Below are 506 nucleotides of genomic sequence, written 5' to 3' on the forward strand. Positions count from 1 at the left end.
GAATGTATGTATGTATGAATGTATGTATGTATGTATGTATGAATGTATGTATGTATGTATGTATGTATGAATGTATGTATGTATGTATGTATGAATGTATGTATGTATATATGTATGTATGCATGTATGTTTGTATGTATGTATGAATGTATGTATGTATGTATGTATGTATGATTGTATGTATGTAAGTACGAATGTATGTATGTATGATTGTATGTATGTATGATTGTATGTATGTATGTATTATGTATAAATGTATGAATTTATGTATGTATGTATGTATGTATGCATGTATGTATGTATATTTCAACGTATCTAGGTGCATAATTATGTGCAACTCTGATCGAAATCGTAAAGTACACCCACCCTCCCACACACATTTGTTTACATGTGTACATTTATCATATATACATAATATAATATAAAAAGAAATATAATATATATAATGCATTTCACATATATATATATAATGTATATATACAGATATATATATATATATATATATA

General features: G+C 24.1%; 1 protein-coding gene across 2 annotated transcripts in view; it reads left to right on the forward strand.

Annotated features, from left to right (window-relative positions):
• Window positions 1–506, forward strand: part of LOC106872072 (RNA-binding protein Musashi homolog 2) — a 287,270-nt gene that overhangs the window by 13,598 nt on the left and 273,166 nt on the right. The window lies entirely within an intron of this gene.

Source organism: Octopus bimaculoides, chromosome 6 (genome assembly GCF_001194135.2).
Source record: "Octopus bimaculoides isolate UCB-OBI-ISO-001 chromosome 6, ASM119413v2, whole genome shotgun sequence".
Taxonomy (NCBI): Eukaryota; Metazoa; Mollusca; class Cephalopoda; order Octopoda; family Octopodidae; genus Octopus; species Octopus bimaculoides.